The 25,563-nt window shown below is 37.6% G+C and overlaps 1 protein-coding gene across 6 annotated transcripts in view; it reads left to right on the top strand.

The window, feature by feature from the left end:
• CNTN1 (contactin 1) overlaps positions 1-25,563 on the top strand; it is a 253,279-nt gene that overhangs the window by 58,467 nt on the left and 169,249 nt on the right. For 3 of the 6 annotated variants that reach the window (XM_074903035.1, XM_074903036.1, XM_074903041.1), the window contains exon 2: positions 14,636-14,679. The exons of 2 other annotated variants lie outside the window; for them this stretch is intronic. The gene's annotated coding sequence lies outside the window, so the exon portion shown is untranslated. Of the gene's footprint in view, positions 1-14,635; positions 14,680-17,768; positions 17,785-25,563 lie in introns of those variants that run through there. One more of the 6 variants, XM_074903039.1, reaches the window with a different exon arrangement.

Here is a 25,563-nt window from a genome sequence, read left to right as displayed (position 1 = left end):
ATAAAATCCTCATCATCTTCATCAGTGATGTATTCCCCTTCCCCTCCTGTTACATTTTTGTTACAGTAAATTAATTCTATAGGGTACTGTGAAGTAGTTGATACAGTGAATGTGTTGCATACAGGATAAATTCCCTTCATAAAACTTTATTTTACTGGCTGTCAAAAAGTTGTTACATCTCTAAATTCATTCTCCAAGTGGAGAAGTTATATTTTTGCAATGTGTTTGGTGCTAAATTTCATTGTAACTCATAGGCAAGTGCTGACTTGTTAAGGACAATGAAACAAAACATTTTGAAATTTGTACCATTTTGTTTTTTCATCACCTGATTTATTTATGAGAATTGCCATGTAAGAAAAAAAATATAAGCAATTAATTTCTAGCCTAGTAATGAGCGATCAGAAATAGAATGGAGAAGCCAGTTCTCACTTGCAGTTAAAATGATATCCTGGCTGTGGAGAAGATTTTTTCCAGTGTATCAGTTGTGCAAAGGGGCTTCAGTGTGAATAATGTTTAGTAACACTTTAAACATTGAAGGAATTAATTTTTGGGAAATATAAGCATGTCTTGAAGTCCATCAATCTCTAAAAGATGGGCTTTTTATAATTTTCTTTTCTAAGGCTGTTTTTGGCTTTTAGCCTACTATCTTGGGCAGTATAGATAGATTTCATAAGCTATCCACTTAGGCCAGGCCAGAGCATGCAGGAGTCTTGAAACTTTACCATGCATGGTTCAGCCAGCTGTGAGGCACAACTCTGCCTTGACACAAACAGAAATGGAGTTTGACAGTGGTATAAAGGGAGATATATTGTCTTTTGGTGGTGTTAAAAAGTGAGATGATAAGTTTTCTTTAAAGTCATTGTGTCTTATGTAACCTTTGATTTTAAAGCTTAGCCTTAATATGTAACCATATGGCTAATATATGTGTGCTCCTCAGAGGACAAAAGCAAACGGTAAATCAAATCTAGATGCTGCACATCATATAATTAATCAGCTTTGCAACAAAAACCAAACATAGGCTACTTGTTTTCAAGGAACCGTGCTGGGGAGGGCAAGGTTCAAAGAACCACGCTTGAGAGAGCAAGTTTCCTAAGCAGTATGTGTCTGTTCTTGTGATATGGAAAGATGAATGACCTTCTCTGAGTTCATAAAATAAGGGGAAACCTAGGAGGACATGGTCACTGTTGATGTCAGAGGCTGGAAATACAGATAGTACGGGATGCTGATTCCAGTCAGCTGCTTTGCATCTTCTGGATCAGAAAAAAAAAAAAAAGCCACAGGCTGAGTGGAAGCTTTCCACACGCTGAACCGTGATGTGCTGTGTGACATGACACAGGTAGCCTAACGGAGCCCCTGTCTCACTGGGCTTTCTGTGGTCTGACATAATATACATAATGTTAACCAGGAGGGCTCTCATAGTGTTTTCCTGACAATCCTAATCTCATTTTCCATGACATGGGACCATTTATGACATGGGCCCATTTAAATCCCTGAGAGATTATCTTGCTTTTCTTCCCTGTCAGTTGAAGTAATCCAAAATCCTGAAATTCAGTGCTTTTTTTAAATGGAGAAATCTGTTTATTATAGAAATGCAAAACAGATGATCAGAACTTCAGCACACTTAGCCTCCCACATTTGCAGTCCTGTAATTAAGTTAATAATGATTACATTGTCATCGTTATCACTCCCTTCCAGTTTGGGGAAATTGTAACAGCCATGAGCTCTGCAGAAAAAGAAAAGCTGCCTTCCATCTACCTTGGACTTTTCATTTCCATCTATACCCACTAAAATGTTGCCTTCCTTTGAGATAGGCAGGTCTAAAGGTGTATAGTGCTATCTAGTTTATCCTGGGGCACAGGTCAGCCTCTTCAGCAGAGAGTGATTCTGAATCTTATGTTTTTATTACAAAGCTAATCGTAAGTCCACATCTATATACCATAACATTAAGATACATATTTTCATGCCTTTACTGTATTGCTTCAGAAGGGAGATGACTCCCTGGTAGTGTAACACACCCTCTAATGGACCCAAGAATTTAGAGTACTGTGTAGGTCTGATCTGGCTGCATGCCTAATACGTAGATAGGTTTCTTACAACTTTCGTGTGTTAAGCCAAAAAGGCTTGGGGAGGCTTAATAGAAGAATGAGGAGATGGACTGTTAGGGATGCTGTGGTAAACAGAGCTAGAATTTTTGGGTCTAGGATGCCAGTTCTGCCAAACCATGTGAAATGATACATACTGATTTTACTGAGGATGCTTTAATTCACTAGGCACAAAGATAAAATCATTAAATCATTCAGCATGGAATATGCACTGGTATCTCAAGAATTGGGCAGTAAGGAAAGAAAGGAAGTGTTTATTATTTATGACATGTTAGACTTAAAAGAAACATTCTTTGTTGTGTGTTTCTTTTTAACATCAAAAAGTGCCTCTGTAGAGGGACAGTTTGATCAGGGTGCGTGTAATGGAACAGAAATGTTTTCAATTTTAATTCAGATTGAATCCAGCCCAAGTGATCACTATCTTACCAGGATGAATATCTGACATTTAGAGATGTTATGTCATGTGACAGGAATTGATGATTTAGTTCAGTTCTCAGTGAACTAATTTTACATAATATTTTCACTAATTGATTTATTTCAGGGAAGTGAAAAAAACATGATAAATAGGCCTTATTAACCCAAGAGAAGCTGATTTACCCTGGTTATATATAAACGTGAGATTTACATTAGTAGCATGGCAATGAAAGTCCATGGCATGCTAAGGGTTTCATCAGTATCTAGTTTTCCAGACAAATATTTAATGAAAAAAATAATCATGCTTATTGTTTAGTCTGTTTTTAAGGAAATGAAACTTAGGCCACTGTACTGTGTGCTCAACAGTGTTTCTCTGGTTAACTATTGAACCGACTGTGCAGTTTCTAAATCAAACTTGATGGAGGGCTAGAATTTTCCAAAATGACTGCAACTGGCCCCAGTAAGGAAGACGGTGATTACCTGGTCTGCCAGGAGCATATACACCTGCAGACTACACCTTGTCAAGATCTTAAGCAAGATATATAGCAGGTTATGGGAACAGTCTAAGCAGAGGGCGATTTACAGAATGTGGAGATCAGCCGTAGGTGCCATGGGATGCTGTATGATCCTGCAGCACCAGGGAAGGAGCTGAACTTCTTACTGAGATGGTGCAGGCAGATGAAGTTGTAGGACACCCATATGTAAGGCTGCTTCAGTTATCTACTTGTGTAGCAACTTATGTTGCTTTACAGGAATTTAAAGAAATGCAAAGAAAAAAATTGCCATTTACTATGCACACTTGAATTGTTAAGCAATGTGGAAACACAAGTCAGATATAAAAAAGGGTATTTATTTGCTAGTACAGCTAGAAGTGTACATTTTTCCTGCCCTTTTTTAACAGGTTCTTTTTCTTACTAAAGATTATAAATGTCTTAACAGTATTTCACAAATAAAAATGAAATGCCTTTAATGTATCATGCTTTTAGAGGTTTTTTTCAGTGCCATGCACAATAAAGACTAACACCCAAACACTTTCTTTTTTTGTTTTTTTTAAGTTATTTTATTGCATACCATTTAAACAGTAGTACATTTACTCCTGAGGCTTGATACTTGTGGTAGTGATATTTTGAATATCCCATCTGATTTTTTTCAGAGAAACAAATTAGTACCTTGAGGATTGCAGAACTATTAGTGATTTTTCTTTTCATCTTTCCAGTTTGAGTTCTCAGACCAAATAAATTGTCATCCTGCTACCTGGCAGAAAGTTTAAGGCAATCCTACTCCATTTATATCCAAGTCATGACTAAACATTGTTTGCTTGTTCCCAAGGAGCAGATATAATGTGCTTTCTCGTTTCATAAGTAGAGCTAAATCCGTATCTCTTCTTGGTTCTTGGGCATGCACCGAGTAGCTGAAAATCCTGTAGTGAAGAATGGCATCATTCGTTTAATTGGTGTTCTGCATGATAGAAACAAGGGCAGATGCAACTCCTTGCTCTCCCCAGTAAATTCAGGCCTGTGGAATATACTTTGAAGTGGTGACAGTTTTATGTTCTCTACAGTAGAAATGAGTTACTCTTTCTAGACCAGATGAATTAGAGTTTAGAAGGTAATGCAGGCTGCCTCTGAAGCCCAGAAGTCAGAAACCAGAAAACTTAAGTGACGTAGAACTCGTAATTTTCTGCAATCTTTCTTTCTGTCGATTCCACTGATAATTAAATCTGAACCTTTTGGCAGTTCTTGGAACATTTTTATCAAATTCTACAGTGACAGATTGAGGATCTCCATGTCAAGAGGTGAACAGAGTTTTTATCATAACTCTGCCTGAGCAGGTTGAATATGCTTTGCTAACATTATTCTCGAGGGTAAAAGATGCTTTCTTTCTTTTACTAACAGAAATATTTTACAGCTTTTTTGACAAACACAAACTTGGAGGCCCTTGATAAATCGTTTGATCTTGGTCCACTTCAACAAATGTTTTTGATTTGATGCTTTTTATTTTGGCAAATGCTTCTACTGCAGCCATTTTTTTCAAACTGTCAAATTATCTTTCTGAGCAAGTAGTAGCGCTACAATACATGAGAATGAGGGAGTCAGTAAACATTTGATTTTTTCCACTTCCTGACATGTTTTGTCTGAAATAGGAAAGCACTTTTATATCTAGCCTTAAGTGAGCTAGAAATTGCTCTGGTTAATGGTGAAGAACATCCTTTATAAAGAATACTGGAAATACCATCCTGAGCTGCAATACTGGTACCTCACTGAAGTACCACTGAATTCTTTACTGATATACACTTATAATAGTTCACACAATTCTCAGTCATTTCAGGTTGCAACTAAACCCAGATACAGCTAGAACAGGAACACCCCACAAGATCTGCTGCATCTCATGCACAAAGTATAATGTATAGGCAAAATCTATGCAGTGTCTAAATGTGCTGCCTGGATCACTGAAATCCAGTAACTAATCTCATTTTGTCCTTCAGTGAACAGGCAGTTTAAAGATGCATGTCAGTAAAGTCAGAGCTTGAAAAAATCACAGTAATGAATGGCACAGTGGGAACTTCTTGATGTTGAGTGTAGAATAAAATTTCCTAATTCAAAATATTGGTTGCCATTTAAATATCCCCCTCTTTTTAAAGAAGCTTATTTAATTGCCCAAATGTCAATAAATGGTACATGGGTCATGAGAGTAGTTATGAAATAGATGCTCTTCTTGGTTTCCTTGGTTTCCTGATGTTTGATCAGTATTAAAGTAATGTAGAAATGATGGGGCTTGCAGTTTAGCGTGCTGCTAACCAGTTCCCTGCTGAGATATTTGCCAGAATGCTACATCTCACACACACAAGCAGTTATAAAGAGGCTTCCTATGTTTTCTAGTGCTATTACATGTGGTAGGATTGTGACTTACATTGATAAAGTTTATGTTATCACATGCTTTCTGGAACAACACTAGTAAAACCAGTTTGAAGATTGTCTAGAACAATCTTCTGTGGTTTAATCAAAAAGAAGTAACTTTTTCATTGTGTCTTTGTCAAATAGCAAGTATCTTTGGTTTTCCTTTTTTTTTTTATATTTATAGCAACAGAAATTCATACGTATTCTTAGCTTGCCACAGGCAGATTTTTCTGTCCTTGACAGAATAAATTTGTCTCTTACATAAAAAATGGTTTACGAAGGAGATTTTGAACAGAATTTCATACTCTCCGCTGGGTAACTCTGTTGCTTGATAGTGGTAAGCTAGAGATTTCCTAGTACATGTCGAGGATCTCCTGATGTATTTTTTGGTCTAGATAATATGCAGTTCAAATGCAATTGTGTGTATTATTTTAATAATTATAACATTTTAATATATTGGCAATCCTCTTAGCAACACTACAGCTAAATTAGTGGTAGAACAATGATATAAAATGAATGACTTGCTACTGGAAGTGAAGGCTTTATGTATGTGCTGTTCGTATAAGCTCAGTTTCTGATGAAAGACTGAATAAGACCCCAGTCCTGCAGGGTTACTTGCGTGAAGAGAGTAAACCTTTTCAGGATAAGAGCCTTTGTAATTTCTAGGGCAGGAGCTGTATCTGTCTGTCTGCTCTGTGATGCACTTCCAGTATGAATACGTAACAAATAATAATTTTAATTCCTGCAAAAGCAGTGACTCCAGCTCCACCCATGAGTTACATCCAGAATAAATGGCGAGCAAGCATTGCAGAGGCTCTCAGCATACATCAGTATTCTTATTTGCCCTATGAAGTTGCCTTGTTTACAGCCTGCATTCACAATGGACTCACCTGTAGAAAGGGCAGCTAGTAGAAGACGATGAGATGTTGACGTGATTAACCAAAGCAATTTTTAAAAATCGCTTAACCTTGTAACTCCGTGGTGGCAGCTGGAAGTGTATTTTTTTTCTGTCTCTCGCAGTAGCTCTGATCAATGCAGAGCTCTGGGGCTGCAGGTGTTGTGCTCCTGTTACAGGGAAAGAGGGAGCAGTGTGTGATGGGTGGAGCTAAGAGTTTATTTTTAGCCTAAATGAAGTCTTAACTTTTTAATCAAAATGCATCTCTTATGTTAGTCCAGCTTTGTCCTTATAGTTAATAATACAGTTAAGACATGGACTTTCTAGCACCTGTTCCCTTCTCTGGTGTTAAACTCACCCTTTCAGCATCCTCTGGGTCTGCAGACTGGTGGTGTCGATACTCCTCAAGGAGAACTGGAGGGGCAGACAGGTGAGGTTATAATGAGTCATTAGCACACTGGTGCTACGACGATTTTCATGCTAACAGTGGGGGTCTCTTACTGCCTTCTCATAAATCCACTTGGAGATATTTTTAGAAGTTTTCTAGCACAACTGGCTTACTTGCACTTTCTTCATTGATTCCCAGTTCCACATTATACTTGTTTTTCTGTTTGCTGCTGATCAGACTGTTTTTACCTGACCTACTCCTTTACACTGTGATTTGTATTTGCAGGCTGATGCCTCTGGTATTTTCCTGTGCCTATGCTGCACTATACTTTGGTTTTACTCTAGGTTTGTATATAGTTTTGTGATTTTTTTTCATGATCCTACAGTTAATAGTTTATACAAAAGTTTGGGTTTTTTTTCATAATCCTTGGAAATGGGAGAGTAATGTGGACTGAAACAGCTTTCTGAATATTGAGCTTGGATCTGATCAACTGAAATTTTTTATACCAGTGCAGACTTGCTTTGAATTTACCCATTTTTTAAATGAATCTAAGCCTGACTTCCAGCAACTGAGCTTGCTTAGGTTAACATCACAGCTTAAAAGCTGGTGTGATGTGTACAATAGCCCTGGCCTGAAGGAGACTTGATGGTGAGGTCTTCTGCCCAGCAGGCATACTAAAATAATTTTTGTAAGAAGGTTTGAACAAACTCCCATCTGCTCCGTGCAGCTTAGACTGCAGAGCCAGGCAAGGCAAATGAACCAGGTGAGTTTCAGGAGTCCCTCCTGGTGATGGCCTGTGTTTTACATTAGCTGACAGGGAGCCAGTACCCAGTCTTCTCTGTCATTTTAAGGATCCATCCAAACTAGGGTAAATAGATTCAGATCAAATGGGTGCTTTGGGAGTGACACATGTTGTGCAGGGGAAGGCAAGGTGAACATCCTCAGCTGTGTGTCTGCGTAACAAACCTTGGGTGGAAGAAATGAAACTTACATCCAGGTTTTTCTTGTTGGTTTCTGATGCTGATGTAAAGCTCTTTCTAGAGTAAAGAGTGAAAGTGACCCTCTGGTTTCCAGGGTTGAAAAATAACAATTTAAATGTCACCTTAAATGTCATGTTTGCTCGCTTTTACTGTTGATCATTTTAGCCAAAATATCCACTGTGCAGTTCTTGCTTCTTAGAGATGGTTACTACCCATATATTAGCTGGAAAATGGTTACTGAGTAGACGAGTCTAGTCCCTTGTTCATACAAATTTTCCCCAGTCAGATAATAAAGCATACATTAAAACTTCAGTGATCACCCTCTAAAAATGGCTTTGTTAAAATAAGCTCTCTGATGATTTACATGAACAGTAGGTTTAATAAATCATATTTTGTGTGTCTGGTTATATTTTTAGGTTTGGTAAGTACATCCTTGCAGTATTTGCATGGTTTTGTTTTAATTTTCTTTATTTTTGTTTTTTTACTTTATGGATGCTGATTCTTAAAGTTTCTCTTTTTTATAGTAATTGCACAGAAATGTACAATTGTACCCACTGAAAGAGGGTAAGCTGGGTCAGTATACTTCATAAACAATATTTATAGCCCTACTTAAACGTCCTTGAAGAAATACTGGTTTTGAAATTATGATTAAAGAAATGGAAGTAATTTCACTTTTCTCAAAATTGTATATACTAGTTGATGAACCGGTCTCTTTTTCTTGGTGCACATTTTTTTCTTCATAAAAATGTTGCATATCTTGAATTTTCTGTCCATTTTTAGAGTAGAGAAACCCTGCTTGTGCCATGGCTATGTCAGCAAAAATTTGTGTGTCTGGGAATGACATGTTAGATGTATACGTATGGCTTCTAGCATCTTCAAGATTTCTGATTTGAAATAATAGGCCCTCTAATCAAGCACATTAGCAGCTTATGCCATAGTCTCTTAAACAACTATTAACTCTGAAGAACTAATTTGTTAAGCTTTCAGGAAAAATCTTCTGTATTAAAGAAGTACTTCCTTTATCTGTCTTTTTTTTAATTGATGATGATAGTCAGTTTACAAGCACCCATTTATTGTAAATGAATGGGGAATTCAGTACGAGGGATTGCATAAATTGGACTTGTGTGCATATTAAATAGGTTATCAGCATGCTGTTTCAGACATTTAGAAGATCATGTGGGTATTTAAAAGTTGAAGATTTTCTAAGAAACAGAAGTTTCTAGAACTTAATGGAAAAGCTGAATGATGTCTTTGGAAGCTGGCTTGGTTAGATTTCCAACTTTGCTGACCTCTCTGACTTGCCTGTTTTTCTGGAAGAGTCACCACTTGCTTGTTCCAAATAAAACCTCCATACGAGAAATCCTGCCATCAGTGAAAAATCGTTTGCAGGCTGATTTCCTTTGGAAGGGCCAAGAGACTCTTTTTATGTTCCTGTTTCTGTTGTTCCTCAGCAAATTCTGAAATTGCCCTTTAAGACACGCAGCCTCCATGGAGCAGTATTGCAAAAGGTTGTTTTGACTTTTTATGACAGGTGGGTGTATTACTGTTATAAATTCCCTACCCTTCAGTAAAAAACCTAAGTTCAGATTAAAAAAAAAATAACATATGATAAATTACTTGAAAAAAAGACTGCGTTAGAAGAGGTAATTTGGGCAGCAGAGCAAGCCACTTAGGAGTTAGAAAGCATCTGTTGTGGTTGCCTGTGCAGTGAGAGAGAGCAGACAGAAATGTTTTCTGGCGGGTTGGGGCTCTGCTCCTCTGCAGGAGCTGTGCCTCCTTCCCCTGGAAAGTTGGAGAAGCTCCCCCAGAGGGGGTTATGCTGGGGAAAGAGGATAGAGGAGGTGTCCCAGTGCTTGGGGTGACAGTTTAGGCAAGGTGTGCTTCATTGGGTTGTTCCATCTCCTGCCCCAGCACTTCAGACTCTGCCTGTCTGTCCCGCTTCTGGAGCTGGGGCTGAACCAGGAGAGTGTGCTGATGGATTTGCAGACTCTCAGTCTGATGGGGAAAACCTACTTTGGGTTTTTCAGTGCAACCTCTGTAGCATTCCCGGAAAGATCACGGACAGTGAGAATCTTTTCTTTTATATGAGGAAAGCATTTGCTAAAGCATCTTCCTGAAATCTGAATTTAAAAAAAAAGAAAAACAAACAAAAAGAGAAATAAGCTCTGAGCTTGCATTACAAATTGCTGATGTAAAATTCAAGTAATGTCTAAACCATCCGTTTAATTTATAATTATCCAACAATGTGAGATGCATTTATCTGTGCTTTTGACTGGTGTCTTTCTCATGTGGAACCTGTGATTTTTCAGGTATATCTTTGACATGACAACCCAAACTCCAATTTAAGAGGACAAAAAAGGAACATTTTTTCAATACTGCTCTGTTCCGGTTTTCTACCACAAAGTGGTATCTCATATCTAGTGTTTTGTACCATTTTTGTGTTGGTCATATCTCCTGTATTGTACTGGAGCTATATTCTTGCTGGCACTATGAAACTGTTCTTGCTTATTGTTTGTGTAGGTCAAGGAATACTCATTCTGGCTTCTGTTCTTTAATAATGCCTAGACAGAGCCAGAATTTGCTTTATCTTCTTTTGAAAGTTATGGAAGAACTTATACATTTTTGAATACAGCTTCTCATTCACTGTAATTTTTGAGCTTTTTGTTAGCTTAATTTTCTATCATAAGTGGTAAGAGCAAAGTTGAACTTTCTAGCTATTGTGATCACAGACTACAGAAAGAGCTGATCTATATAATCTGTTTTGCAGTTCTCAAGTGGGGTTTTTTGGTGAAGGACTTGTGGGAAAGGTCATATGTCAGAACAGGAAAATGGATACTTAAAAGGATTAGGTGGAATTTCGGAGAAGGATTTATGGAAAGGAGGCAAATTATCGCTAACAGCTTTGACAAAAGGTACTAGAAAAATGTCAGAATTTCTCACCATTCTGAGTCAGAGCTTAAATCTGAATGCAGTTTATGCCTTTAGAAATGTTGGTACTAATGTAATTTTTCAGTGTGACAAACTAGTGTTTTGATTTTCAGTTGAACCTTAATATCTCTAGATAGATAACAGCTTTGTATCACTTAGGAGCCTGGAATTTTGTATTTATGCAGGATTGCATACTGTATTCTCATCCAGAAGCCATTCCTAAGTAGGTAATAGATATATCTTTCTGATGTAAACAAATTAATGATCTTTCAGTCTGGTAAAGTTCTTATTTTCCCCATGTTTCGTTTCCATGGGTGATGTTTTATATGACATACTCCTCTTACAATGTCCTCCTCAGTGGATTCATATATATATATAATGAGTATTACAAAAAAGCTTCTCTCCAAAGTGGTGATTAATTTATAATGACCCTTTTTTGCTATTGCTGTGCACAACCAGTGCCTGGTCCTGACCTGATGAGTCCTTTTGATTAGCAAAGACTGAAAGTGACTTTTCGAAGAGCTACTCATGATGGCTTAGGCATTATTGAGTTAAGCAGTAATATTTCCCCATCACAGCTCTCTCTCTTACCTCACACTGTGTTTGAGGCTGAAGAAGTGATTTTAGACCTGCAAAGATGATCTAAAATTTGGTGTGGTTTTCTATAAATTTTCATGTATGGAGATTCAAGTAAATTACTTCATTATCTTTTACAGCCCACTTTGAATGGGAAAAATGTGATAAAATTGAAAAAAAATCTTTTCCCTGTCTTCAGTATGTTATGAGCTGAAATAATCAAATCACATTTTCGTAACACCTGATGAAGTATTGTCTGTCTGTACTTGTAAAATGAAACAAACAGGTGGAAGTACCAGAGATGACTCAGTGGCTTAATTTAGGTACCAATAGATACAAATAATGACACTTCTGGTGTCTTTGCTTAAATATGAAAGAGTATACTGTGAAGTTTCCCAGAGTTGTCTGTGGAAAACAACTTATTTTGTCACCAGGGGTGAACCCTGCTGGAGCATCTCCCTCCTGTTCCAGTGGCAAGCAGGGAGGTGCTGAGCAGTGAGTTATCCGAGCAGCATGACCTGCCCCTTAGGAGCAAGACAGGACACCTCCTGGGACGTCCCTGAACTCCAGGCCTGGGTATTGCTTGGGTGCATTCGAACTGGCAGTGCTCGTCTGGTTTGTTTGAAAGGGTTTTTTAAATAGGTGTCAACAGATACTTTCTAGTGGTTAGATGAGAGAAAAATACTCCATTTATAGGGCTGTCTCTCTTTTATTTGTGGGCTACAGGCCTACAGAGCTCTTTAATTTTTAGACCTCTCTGAATCTGCGTTTGGTTTTACTGGTGTGTTTCTCTCTCATTTAAGTCATGCAGAGTACAACAGAGCAAGAATCCTTCATCCTGTTTCCTGTGTTCTGTCCATAAGCATCCAGTGCTCAGCGTTGTCTGGGTCAATATACCAAGCTAGAAGGACCCCTCCTCTCACCCTGTGTCTGTGTGTACTGTATTCTTCAGCAAATTAGTTTAAAAATTATGATGGTTCTACACTAATTATATAAGCAAGAAAGATTTATATTCTGTTTTAAACTTGCAAGGTTAAACATATTTAATTTGCAGTTTTTCAGACTATTCTTGGATATTTTGTCTTTTCCCCTGGTAACAGCACTATTCTAGATACTCTGTGTTTTGTTTCAAATTAAAACGACACAGTTCTATGCCCTGTACTTTTTCTGTAGTCCCCCTGCATTTCCCATTTGGAAAATGCATTTCTTGTTCCCCAATGTCCATAGTCTGTCTTTGTATTTTAGCAGCTGTCTCGGTTTGACAGGCTTTTCCACAATACATCGATTACTGAAGAGGTAAAGTTAAAACTTCCAGAGGTGAAATACTCACAAATGATGGAATAGTAATATCCAGAGTTAGTGATGAAAGGGAAGGAAGGTGTTAATAGCTGCTGCAGTTTACCTCTAACCCTGTTGAGGACAAAATTCATGCCTCTTAATTTCTTTGAACTTTTTTTTTTTTTTGCTTCCTACATTGCACAGCAGTTGTAAGATTCACTTGAAAGAAATGAGTGTAAAGCTATTAACAACAAGTGCAGAGTTTAGTGTAACACAAATGGATCTTGGAAATAATATATAGAAAGCTACAGAAAGACATTGTATTGTACTGTTAGGGTATTTCACTGAATATGGTAGGGAATAGTTCACAAGCCTTTAGTTTAGAAAAATACGTAGTTAACTGAGGGAACTTTATTGAGAAGCTGACATTCTTTAAATGCTTTCTATTTCAGAAAATCATTCAGAACCTTGAGGTGGTTTTTTTCTGTGTTCTAGTTTATTTTCCTCCCCACCTAATAAATTATGAAGCAAACATGTAAACCTTTATATTGTGTTGAAAAAATTACAGAATATATTGCATTATCTTGGTGATGTACTCAATAACTTGTTACTCTAAGAACTTCCTACTTGAGATAAATGTGTTGCTTGAAAACGAGTTTTCAGTGTTGCTATGTACTCAGCAACGGGGTGGTAGAGATTTAAATTTAGGCATGACAAATTGAGTCCTTTTGTGTATGTGGTTCTGTGAGATTAGTTTGAATTATTTTTGTCCACAGACTCTCAGGAGTAGTTTACAAGGAGGTGGAAATAATAGAAATATTCTTTATAGATGGGGAATATTCTGATATTGTGTCAAGCAGCAGCAGAAGGGTTAAACCCCTATGTCTTAACATGTACACTTACTTTGTAAGAGGGAGAAGGAATGAGGCTGGAAGTACAGTCATCATCTTTCCTTTCCTCTCAGCACAGTGAAAAGACTGACATTAAACTTCTAAAGTGCCACAAGAAAGTTCTGTTTCTTTACAGTGTGTGGAAAGAAGTTATGTAAGACAACTTAGTGAAGCGTTATGAGAAATTACTACATTTCCAGTCTTGTAAACTGTCATCAAATCACTGAAGGGTATGTCAGTGCCCAGGAGAAACAGAGTAGTGAGCACATCTGGACTAAGCTACCTACAGAGGGGTAGCGTTGGAGCCTGAGTGCTTGCGTCTTCTATGTCACCCATGCAATTGGACCTTATATATCTAAAAAACTCCTTACTTCACATTCACATACTTAAATTATTGTCCATTTGGCAGTTAACACAACTTTAAAACCCTTTGTAGAACAGGGGTGAACTACAGTTACAAGAATATAGGAAGTGGAAATCTGTTAGTTTATGTAGCCAACTTCTGAAGCAAGCGCTCTGTATTATATGATATGTTTGGGTTGCACTATGTGTTGGAAGCATTTGAAAACTTGCAAGTAGTGCCAGTGTAGTGTAGTTCCAACCTTGGATTCACTGATGATGTATAGTGGATATTATACCCAAATTGCTAAGAGAGGAAATGGAAATTTGGTAATAGTTTGACAGTACCTAAAGCTGTGACTCAGAGAAGGTTTGGGAAGAACTCAAAGACAAAGTTGAGTAAAGATTTTTTAATCTTTCTGGAAGGGCACACCAAAATTTGCTGGATGGAGACAAATACAAGGAGGGATCGGAAGAGATACTGTAGAAGGAAGAATGAAATGTGTTAAATAAAGCAGGAATTTGATGATGGTATGCCAGCATTATCTGAGCAGGCATTTCAGTGTAATTTACTGCAGGAGAGCTCTAGGATCAAGTTTTTTTTCATAAGGTATTAATGACTTGAAAAATAACTAAATGTGCACCCAAGCTTATTTTCAAAGGCAGCCTATAATAGCTTGTATATCAAATAATCAGGAAAAATAAAATCTCACAAGATCACTCTGCTTTTAAAGTTTCGTTTGAGTAGGATTTTATTAATATGTCTTACATTTATGCAAGAAAGTGACTTACTGGAAACCCACGTGTTTATGAATTGCAGGAAACATCTGGGAAAAGCTGATTGTAATAGAATGTTACGAAAGTAAGCATAACAAATTGTAACAGAACTGGTAATTGAAAAAGTGAGAGTTGAGCAGAAAACTGAACCCTGTCTTTATTCAATTCTAGATACTGCCTCTGGATCTGCATTGAAACAGTCCACCTTATTAGAGGTTGGTGACTTTTCTTTTTTCAGTGCTTACATCCAGTTTAAAAATAATTATTTATTAACATGTTTAAGTAATGAAGTGAAAGATATACCTTCTTAGTAGCAAATAATTAGTCCCAGTGCAATGGAAAAAGTAATAAAAACATTGTTAATTCAGAAATTTATGCACAGAAGTAGTGTTGTGCTTTTGACCTCATCAACGTGATTAATTTTTACATGTTAGCTATAACATTTTAGAACTAGGTCTTTTGGCAAGGTTTTTTGATTCAAATACTTCTCTGGTTTGAACTGATACTTGATATGTATAACCATGAGTTTATAGCAGAGGGTTGAAGTATGTACTTCTGAGACTGTATCTGCCATGAAAGCCACACCAAATAAGCTTTTTGTATATAAAATACAGAAGCATAGGACCTCATCTGTATTTTCATTGATTATGCAGAAATAACCTATTAGATTCAACAGTGTATTTATATTTGAAACATGGAAGATGGTGCCTGGTGATCAGGTTAGAGTGGGCTAAAGCCCTTCCTGACTTGGCTCTGTATATACATACTGCTGGGCGATAGGAAGCTCATAGCTCAGTGATGACTGCATTCACTGTATGAAGGTGGACTAACTCTGGGCTACCTATAAAATCATGTTACGCTGCATTAAGCAAAATTACATGCCTCTGATGAAGCTAGTCTGGTGGGATAAGCAGTTGAAATAACAGTGACAGCTTGGCTGGGCATTATGATTTCTAGTCCATCTAGCTGTCTATAGGAGTATGCTTAGGTTTTCATGAGGGGGATGCAGGCATGTTTCTTTTCCCCCTGCAGATCACTTAAAAATTGCATTAAGTTAATGTATATTCCTAAGACTATCATTCAAATAAGAACATATACCAGAAAAGTTTTAATACAGTTTTGGAAACAGTTTTCAGTATATGATTTTAAATCCTGGAAGTGAAATCCACTATTTTGCTGTAGAGCAGGACCAGAAGAAGTCACGGCTCCTAATGGCAAACATGGTTCCTTGACTTAAAGTTATTTAGTACTGACACATTTAACTTCCGCATCTTCTGCCTTTTATAACTTGATTAATTTTCTGCTGCTGGACAAGGAGAGCATCAGCTCAGAGTAGTGCTACACTGAATCCTGTAGGTCCCTGTCTCTAGCCCGAATCTTTTTGGGAGTCTGAACCTTGGTGTCTTTGACTGATATACTGACAAACTGTTTTCTTGAATATTTGTGTAGGATTGAACCCAAGGGATCTTGCAATATAAGAAATTACAGTAATTCTTCTTATGCATTTTTTTGGTGAAAATTTACATACTGCTTCAGTTAATTTTAATTTAATGAAAAAAATTAATGTAGATCAGACTTAATTTTGTAGTCACTGTTAGCTAACATGTCTGAAAAATAACCCCAAATCTCCATTTTTACTGTTTAATTCATTCTTATAGAGTCAAATAATTCTGTTTTCTGTGTTTCAAATTACAGTTACCTGACTTTTTGTATGCTATATCATTCAATGCTAGTGAAATGGTATATGTTGTTAGGCATGATTTCAGTCTTTGGACCCTCATTTATCACATAATCTCTGGAAAGAAATCTCATTCAGCTGGTTTTATTTGATCTAGAAAGCTGATTTCTACACTAATGAAGACTAACTGCAGCTTATTAAAAGGTGTGATTCCAGTTTCCTGATCAGAGTTCCTAGAAGTTGGTGGGTCTTTCTACTTGGATAATTACTACGGGATAAAGTTCACTTACACCTTACTGCGTAATGGATACTATTGCACTGTGCTTAGCATCATACCAGACAGTACTAGTTCCGGTCCTTACAAAAACTGTGCTTAGGCTCTTGTTTTGATTTACAGATATAAGAGAAGCTTCTTATCAGCGAGATCTGACAGCTAGTATCTGGCCTTGTGTCGTGGTGCGGGAGAAGACTATGCTTCTCAAACCTGTAGCAATGCATGCTTCTGCAAGCAGACTTTCATAGTGGTTCTGTTCTCTGTGCTTATAAATGCACCTTATTATATCTTTTTTTCCATGGGACAGGTGTTCATGAGAGAGATTTTTCATTCCTGAAACCTGTTTTGTGTCTGAGGTGAGGTCTGTCAAATCAGTCTCACGCACCTTTTCTGTTTGATTTTCTCCACCTTTGTTGCACTGTTCCTCATGATCAATTTTCCATGTACATGTCATCATACTTTCCTTACCAATAAGCCCATAATTGGCATGGCACATGCTGTTACTCTCTTACTAAAGAACAACTGTTACCATGCTTTGTGTTCTATACAAATGAGCTCATGATGGCAGGAGCAGCTGGATGTACCTGGTGCTTTTTGTATTCATTCAAAATGGCCACAGTCTCCTGCTGTTTCTAATTTATAACTGCCATCAATAAAGACAAATATTACTTTTATTCTTTGTCTGAGAAAAAAAGGCAAAATGAAGGACAAAGTTCCTTAAGGAGGGGTGGGAGGTGGAAGTGCAGGAGTCTGCAATTCCCTGCAGTGGCAATAGCATTGCTTATTTTCCTGCTGGGACAAGGCACCTGCCTGTGAGCCCATCAGGTCGTGCTGTGGGTCTGTGCAGCTGCAAGTCTGCTGGTCAGGTGTAATTCCTCATCCAGTACTTTTCCCTGGGGAAGGAAGCAGCTGGGAGTAAGTGGCCTGTCTCCTGAGGTCCTGGGACGCAGAGAGGGAGCAGGCCACATGCTTAAGTGTATAGCTCTGATCACCATCTTTAGACAGTGCCTGTCATGTAAAATGACAGAGAGGCTGGGGGGAGGGCAGTGCAGCTGTAATGTGACATTGCAGCCTCCCTTTTGCTCTCTGACTTTATGGGATTAGACAGCCTTGTGTAGGATCTGCCAGTCGTTCATGTCTCGTTGAGGACTGGGAGAGATGCTGAGCCATGCTGAGCTGCAGTAGAGGAGCGCTCTCTGGTAGAACTCAGCACTTAGAAGGATATCGTTTGGCTGCAGGCAAGCAGCACAAGGTGCCCGTTGTGTGCCTCTCCCATGATCTGACTTGGAGGTGTGGTTCTGTGATATGACCAAGCGCAATGACTCTCATCTATTTGAAGAGGAAGTTGAGAGGCAAGTATATAATTTGGTGGGTATTCAGCAGGATGTAATGGTGTTGTGTGGTGTTAATTATTGCATAAACTGTAGCATCTCATATGAAAAAGCTCTCTGAAGTATGCTATGAGCTAATTAAATATCCAGACATTCAAAAGTAATGCTTTTCATATAGTTGTATTTCTGTGATGTAAAGCAGTTGCTTCCTATTAAGCATTTGCAGTTCCTCAGAGTATGAAAGAATTAGATCTATGTTTGGATGTAACTGTTGCTTCAGACTAAATACTTCTCAACAATCTTGCAGAATTCCATTTGAATACATTCCAATGAGCAGAACAGTTCAAATCAACGTTTTCCTGGAAAGGCCTTCATAGGATACATTATGCTTATCATACATTAATTTCTGTAACTCTGCAGCTGCCTTTTATATTAGAGGCATTATTTTTGAATTACTGAATTATTTTAAGAGCGATGCTCTTGGTAAAGGCATAAACAAAGTACAAAGGCCAGTCTGTTTTCCACATAGTAGGTTGTTGTTGAAGAGTTTGTGCCAGCCAGTACAGAGAGTGCAATCGTGTCTTATTTCTCTCAAGAGAGATGAATTGCTCAACTGCCTTGGCTCCTGCTGCTCCACATTCTTCTCCTTGAGCTGTATTGTTGGAGTGGTCTGCTCCTCTTCATGGAGCTGCCAGTATAACTAGCAGAAATGTAAATGTATAGCATTGTCTTCTTCATGAAAGGTCTTCACCTGTGAGCTGTTTTGGCCGTGTACCAGCTTTCTGAACAGTGTAGCTAATTGTGCTTTTGAGATTTTTGTTTTTAAAAGAAAACCAACAGATTTTTTTCAAACAATAGCACTATGCACAGGAGTATCTAGTAAAACAGCTGCAGATTTGGGGAGGTGGTGTTAATGATTGATGCACTGATACATTGCAACAGCCCAGGTAATTTATCTTGTCATTTTTCTGTTCAGAAAATTTCGTTCAAGGTTCTGGTGGTTGACACAATAGGGACTGTGAAAAGACAAGGTATGTCCAACGAAGATGGCCTGATTCAAGTGTATTTCTGTCTTCAACTGATTTTACTATGAAGCAGGTAGCACTGTGTGCCTTCAACAATTAATGTTTTTGTTTTAAAAGTTCGTGTCTGCAGCTACGTACATGTTTTAATGTGGTTACCACTTCAGTCTCTTAACATGCCTCAGTACTGTTACACCCACCTTGGGGTTGAAAAGTGGCTGGCATGCTACTGAAAGGCACCTCCTGAGTGCTACTGCTACTGGCAATAGAATCCTTTGACTTTGCTAGGGACATTACTGAAGCCTATATGTAGCTATTGTGAAGGATCAAATAGAATCGTTATCAAATCAGCAGCAAATATTGAAGGTCAGGCATAGACATTTCCTAACTGGGGGTGTGCAGAGAAGTGTTTGCTAGACTGGGTCATGAAAGCCAGGAGCCTTGGAGGAAACACAGTAACTGAAATGAGAGTGACTGTGTATACAAGTCCCCAAAATAATTCAAGCCCTTCATTTACAAAGGGAAATTAAACTGGTGTTTCACTCAGAAGAGTTTGTTGCATGAACAACACAATTTATTGTAGGTTATGAGCAGAATCCTTCCAGATGCTCAGAACGTTTCCCTTGCTCACGTGTTGGCACTCCGTGCTCCCTAGGCAGGGCCAGTGGGAGGAATATTATCCAGATATTTGTTTAGCCAGCTGTTGGTATTGATATTGGGGTTGAGTCATGGATATCACCTCTTTTTCTTGGGGAAGGAAGGATCTGTGTCAGGCATACACATCCCAGGTGTGTTGAAAGCTATTTGAATCAAGGCAAGCATATTAAGGCACTTATTTTTCTGTGTTGCCGGCTTTCACAAGTAAATAAGAAGAGATTCATATGCATGAAAACAGTGTGTCAACTGTAACCTTTCAGGACTCTGACATCTTGGATATGTGAGTTTTCACTTTGCATTGAGAACAGTGTATGTTCCTCATTAAAAAGAGACTAGTTCTGCAAAAAGTTGCTTACTGGAGCTTCTGGGAATTATGCAAAGCAGTAGTTCTTCATAGATTTTAAGAAACAAAAATGATCCCTAGACAATGCAAACCACAGAACCTTTCTCCAATACAGACGTTAATTTGAACTGCATGGATTTTTTTTTAAAGATGTTGTAGTAAGATGATCCAGTTGTTGATACTTGCACTATTAGAAATGCTTATTGACTATAAGGGGACTTCAGATGAAGAGATCATAGATTAATGTTTACACTACAGTCTTTTTAAATGATAGGCTGGATGAATCTCACCCAGTGTTAAGATATATTTAAAAGTAAATTAAACATTAAAACATTATAGATAGTATGGAATGTTATTGTCTGCTGGTATTTGTGGGAGTGCTATTATGTCTTAACTTTCTTTTGTATAAATCAGATAGGCTGAAGTTCTTTACATCTTGTCTGAGGCAGGTTTCATGGATATGACTATATAACTTCTCTAGAAATTTTTCTTTAATCTTAGACATCCTTTTGAGTTGTTGATAGAAGGACTAAATGCAGAATACTAGTAATGACTTCACTGATGTCATGTACTGATCCTAATTTTACCAAATAAAAACCCATAACTTACATATTAATTCTAAGGATAATTATGTATTGGTATATAATTCTCCTGCTTATCTCTTAGAGGATGGCTAAAACTTCACATCAGAAGTGCACGTTCAGCTGGTTTCCTGGTCTTTGCTGAATTTGCTTCAGAGCTTCTTGGGATACAGCTCTCCGTTTTTATAAATAAGATTTCATGCTAGTTCTTTAAAATAATACTATTCTAAAATTGAAAAAAAGTAGCAGAAACATACTGTATTGTAACTGAGAGCTGGATAAAAATTTGATCTAAATATGATTTACAAATGATTCGCTAGTGCCTACCTGATTTTGCAGATGGGTTATAATAAATTGCTGAGTTACATGTGCTCTACTAATCCTGAATCATACTAATTTAAACAGCAGCGTTACTAACTGTTCCTTATCTCTTCTTGTCTGTCATCTGCATATATGTTTATACACACATATATTCATGCATATACATGAGCAAGGTACTTTTTAATTGTATTGGTCTCTTCTGGATGACACCCATTTTAGTTAACACTAGTGGATACAGTAGTTTTGATGATTTTCTTTTCTTGTGTCCAGAATAAGTTTTACAGATTCTAAATAAATCCTGTAAAGTGTTTGGCTAATATGCAGTGTATGTTGGCTACTGTTCTAACCTTTTCAAGTTTCTCAAAACCTTATTAGCATATCCCCTTAAGTGCAGAACATTGCGGATGCCAAAACAAAATTAAGATTTCAGTGACTACTGCAAATTAGATTAGGAACCACTGTGCTGCTGCTGAAAAATCTAATGTTAGTTTGAATAATGGTGTTATGAGTTCAGCTTCTAGATGCGCATTGGGTATGGACAGGAGAGAGGCCATCTGTTGTCTACTCTGTGCTGTTCTCCTAGTGAGAAGAACCGTGTTGGCAGCTGATGGGAAAGCAGTGAGTCTTTTTTTGTCAGCAGCCTGTTCAGCTGTTTGTTCTCCCAGGAGATCAGCTATAGTTAATAGGTCAGAAAGGTGGCTTCCACAGCTGTAGGTGAGCCTTGTGTTAGCTGGATCATCTGATATTCTTGGTAGATTTGAGTCTGCCAGAGACTCTAACTGCAAAGCATTTCTGGAGAGCTGGACACATTTTTCATCTGAGCTGTGGCAAAGGAAATCTGCTTGGCCAAAGAAATGTTAGAATTGGTGTTTTCTCTGAAGAAGCTCATGCAGAGTAGGGCAGAGAAGCTCAAGGGATGGTGGCCTGCAGGGACTGCTTGTTTTTACTAGAGATAACTTCATTTTGAAACTTAAATTTATTTCTAGGGCTCAGTCAAAAATAGATACTCAAAGCATGAAATTGTGCAAGGTGATAGATGTATACTGCTGTGGGATACAAACTGATCTAGATGATGCAAGTGTTTCCTATCTCTATTTTTCTCTTGGGATTTTTTCTTTCATTCTCCTTTCTATATTACCCCATTTTTCTTAGCTCATTTTCCTCTCTGTCACTGTTTCCTTCCTTCTAGAGTAATTGCTTCCACTGAAGTCCAGTGCTCATTAACCTGACATTAGAAAGAAGATTTTAGGCAGGATCTTTCTTCTCTTTCCCACCAGCAGTTATTCTCTTCTCTTAGGCTTGCCTAAAGAAGGCAGAGAAGACTGAAGGTATGAGGTTTTTCACCACATCTGCCCCTTACAGTTCTTATGGGTTCCTACCAGCTTGCTCATAACCCCAACAAAGAAAATGCAGTAATCCTATAAAAGGTGAATAATTTTCCTGTGTGAAAAGTCATGGACATGAAGTGCTGATGGTGACAAGCCCACCAGCTACTTCAGGTCAGCACAAGGAAAAGAGAAAATGGCAGCAGATGCTAGCGCATTGCTTTATGGCCACAGACAGGATTGCATCTTGAAAATGTTCCTTCTTCTGTTTCATGACAGAGCTTGAAGATTAAAATGTTCTTCTACATGAAAATATTCTATAGCCACAATACACATTAGAGTTAATAAAGAATTTAATCTTAAATTAAAAAGTAATAGAAAACTGGAACAATGGTGTACGTTTTGTTTTATAGTGTTTAAGGAGATTCAGCTTTATTTGTCTTCCCTCCTGATAACCAGTTCTCACAAAAATTGTTTTGAGGCTCATATTTAAGGTGTGGAATGCAACCTGTGTATTTCTGAGCTCTCTTTCCTTGTTTTATAGGACAACAAAAGACTATACTTTTCAAAATGAGTGTTGTTTGTGCAGGCTGGGAATATGTCTGTGTCAGTCGTGAGCAACATCTTTATCACAACCTGTTTTGACAGAAGACTTTCATTTACCTTTGTATGTTCATTTCATAAGAGGCTCATTTGCATGTAATAGCCAAACGGCATCTGGGAAATTGTGACAGGAGCAATCACACTGTGGATGACTTTATGGGTAAAACAAGCAGCTGAACTCTGAATGATGACTCTCAGAGCAGATCTGGGAAGGAGAATGTGGGAGTTCCCCATGCGGAGCACAGAGACCAGAAGGATGTCAGAGGTCTTTTCAGAGGTGTTCCCTGACTGCAAGCGAAGTGAAGCAAATGAGAGTTGTCTGTCCAAAGTGCTCAAACCAAACCCTGGACTAATTATTGCTCAAGGGTATAACTAAGAATAGAATAAACAGTCATGTGGGTTTTAGGAAGAAAATATTTAAGCAACTGGGTCTTAAAGAGCTGGATTTCAGAGACTTGTGACTCAAGTCAAAGCCAGTCCACCCTTGGAGAAGGCATGGAAGAGACAGCAGTAGGGTGGGTGAGACACAAATCCTCTTTGGCTTTTGCTTTCAATACAAAGTAAAACTAAAGCTTGTTAAAAAAACGTAAGCTTGTTAAAGCTTGTTTATAAAAATGTAAGAAAGAAGTAAAACCTGTGAAGAGGTTTTATTGAGTAGCTAATAAAATGGCTCTTTGCAGCTGGCTTGTGAACCACTCCAGTTCCTTGCTCAGCCTGGTTTAGGCAGAGACCTGGGGCTGTGTTCAGATGTAGGTGTAGTAGCAACTGCCATCAGTTTGTACTCAAACTGCTGAGCCTTAAAGGTGTGAGAGGATCAGAATTATCTCATCATTTCTTTAGTTTAGTTTCTATTTTAATGAGGGCTTACAGTTTAAAAAAAATCATCAATACATTTCAGAGACTTTTGGGGTTTTGTTTCATGCTTACATATTGTTACATGCATACGCACACATTATATATAAAATCTATAGTGTGTACGGTACATAAAAAATTCAAAATATAAATTTTAAAATAGACCTTTAATGTATATTTAACTATATTGTGCCAGTCATTTATGTTATATACATCAATGAATTTAATAAGCTGCTATAATTTTTCACAGAGCTTGCATTGACAGCACCACTAGTGTAATGAAGCTTTACTGTTTCCTAAGGAGACAAGGATTGTGCAGTCACCTTTTGTCTGTCAGTCCTCTGCATCAGGTATTGAGCTGCTCATGTAGCTCCTGCAACATGGGAAGGAAGTCTTCAGCTAGTCTTGAAGATAATTAAGTTCTTACAAGTTTCATGATGGCCATGGCCCAGTAAAGAGGAAAAACCTAAATCAGTGCCCTACTGTGTGGAAAGCTGTTATATATTCTCCTTGGCAGCAATCAACATATACATACCTCCAGGCTAAGCACAGCAGGTGCTGTCTTCTGCCCAGAAGAGATGTCAGGAAGTACACGTGGTGGGAGAGAAGCTGAAGTTATTTTGGTTATGGGCTGTGAGAGAAGTAGGACTCAAGTCTGTAGGAAATCATGTTTCATTACATCTGTTGGTTGCAGAACAACTCATTACATATATATTTTTTCCCATTCATATTTCAGTTTTCAAGTAATGTGATTAGTGAATTAACCAAATACGCAGTTTCAGAGATAAGATGCCTCTGAGATGAGAATGAATGGGAAATTGAGAGTCTTTGTACATTATGCTTAATGCAGCTAAAGCTATTTTGCTTCATACTTTATCTTTAGAATTATTAGCTATGAACCATTTTTTGCTTTTGTTCTCTTGACACTAGTCTGATTTGCAGCTTCAGAAATCTTTTTCTCTGGTCTTTGAACAGATTAGCATTAGTGCTCACTGAAATATGGTAAGCATGTCACTCCAGAAGACCGTTTTAAAAAAATTAGATTTCAGTATGGAGTCACAGTGAATTTAAATACTTCACTATTGATATTATTCTGAGCGCTAGTAATTTAGGTTCTTATTTTCATAAATATATCTACTTACTGTATTGTGACAAAAGAATCCGAGTACTATAAATAATTTCTAAAAACAAAGCATAAAATTAGTTCAGAAGTCTTGATTTTATAAAACCTTGAATGGCCTTGGGCATCAAACTAACCAGAACAAAGAAAATGTGAAAACAAAATTCAAATAATGTGACTTTTGCAGGCTGAGGAAAAAACCCCAACCTTTCAGAGTGCTGTAAAGTTTGTTAAATATGACGTCTGACAGGCAGTTAGAGATGCAGGTTCCCAGTGTGGGGAGGACACAACTGCCATGGGCCTGCTCTTGTCCTCCTTGAGTCACCGGTGTGCCAGACAGCTCAACAGATGGCTTGTGTTAAGGTGTGGGACATAGAAAAGCTAGTATTGCACCTAAACAGGACTTAACTTTAATAAAAATAGGAATACTTTGAATGAGTGAAGAATCAGAGCAAACAAGATGACCTAGGAGCAAAACCAAAGGTAAATGATTTGGCAGCATAAAGGCAGTAAAATTTGAAATTATCAAGTGGAATGAAAGATATACTGGGAAGATTAATTTGAATAGTAGTAGTCTGTGTTTCTTCCTTTCAGTAGCGATTAATGCAGAGAACCAGAGATCCTATAAGACTGCTCAGGAAAAACATTTGTTCAATATACAAATAAAGTATGGAGAAGGTTAGACAATACCTATGAAAATATGAATAGGTAGGCATTTTAAAGAAATGTTTTGACACACAGGCTAATTATTTTACAAAGAAATTAGTTGATTAGGACAGGGGTTTTTTCAGATTAAATACTTCCAGGGAAGGTATAACTGGAGAACTACAGTATGAACAACAGAAGTTGACCATCTGTGTATAAAGTTCCACTTAATCTTTCAAATAATACTAAAAAAGAAGTGACATAGTAATAGAATTATTAAAAATTTAAAATTAATAAAAGAAACATATTTTACTCAAATTATTTATTGATGTCATCACCACGATATA

The sequence above is a fragment of the Athene noctua genome, chromosome 3 (assembly GCF_965140245.1).
Source record: "Athene noctua chromosome 3, bAthNoc1.hap1.1, whole genome shotgun sequence".
Lineage (NCBI taxonomy): Eukaryota > Metazoa > Chordata > Aves > Strigiformes > Strigidae > Athene > Athene noctua.
Note: the sequence above shows the minus strand (reverse complement) of the source record. Positions and strands in the feature narration are given on the sequence as shown.